The sequence below is a fragment of the Limulus polyphemus genome, unplaced genomic scaffold (assembly GCF_000517525.1).
Source record: "Limulus polyphemus unplaced genomic scaffold, Limulus_polyphemus-2.1.2 Scaffold1033, whole genome shotgun sequence".
NCBI lineage: Eukaryota > Metazoa > Arthropoda > Merostomata > Xiphosura > Limulidae > Limulus > Limulus polyphemus.
Window position 1 is genome coordinate 8932 of NW_013666643.1, and position 743 is coordinate 9674.

The 743-nt window shown below is 33.0% G+C and overlaps 1 protein-coding gene across 1 annotated transcript in view; it reads left to right on the plus strand.

Annotated features, from left to right (window-relative positions):
• Positions 1-389: 389 nt before the first annotated feature.
• LOC106461795 (homeobox protein Hox-B3-like) overlaps positions 390-743 on the plus strand; it is a 79747-nt gene continuing 79393 nt past the window's right edge. The window contains exon 1 of the mRNA XM_022388869.1: positions 390-409. The gene's annotated coding sequence lies outside the window, so the exon portion shown is untranslated. The remainder of the gene's footprint in view (positions 410-743) is intronic.

Genomic DNA, 743 nt, shown 5'->3' on the forward strand with positions numbered 1-743 from the left:
ATAATGTGTTCAACTTTACCCTTCCATGTTTAACTATATACTCAATACAATGTATTTTTATTTTTAGAGTCTTAAAAAATCTAAGTTGGAAAGGCATAGAGCTTGATTTTTTTAAGCTAAATTTAATAGTTAAAATTTCTTGGTACGGATCCAGGCTCCCAAATATAGGTCAAATTTATATACTTGCTTCCAAAAAAAAAGTAGACTCAAAGCAAAGATAACTCGAGTCATTTTTAAAGTCACGTAGTCGCTGTGAGATATAATGATTATCTCATCCTTTGTTTCTTATAGCAACATGGAAAGTGATTGGATAATCTAGTTTGCTATGACACAGCTTTGACTGGATGGAGTTGAATGTTTTATACTAATTCTGAACTAGTTCCAAATCTAAAGTGGCATTGTGTGAATGGTAAGGTAACGCACCTTGATGTATATCACTCAGTTACAGTTGTATAGTAAGATAAAGTACCTTGAGGTGTATCACCCAGTTGTTTTATGGTAAGATAACGTACCTTAAGATGTATCACTCAGTTGTTGTTTTATAGTAAGATAACGTGCCCTAAGGTATATATTACCCAGTTGTTTTATGGTAAGATAACGCACCTTGATGTATATCACTCAGTTACAGTTGTATAGTAAGATAAAGTACCTTGAGGTGTATCACCCAGTTGTTTTATGGTAAGATAACGTACCTTAAGATGTATCACTCAGTTGTTGTTTTATAGTAAGATAACGTGCCCTGA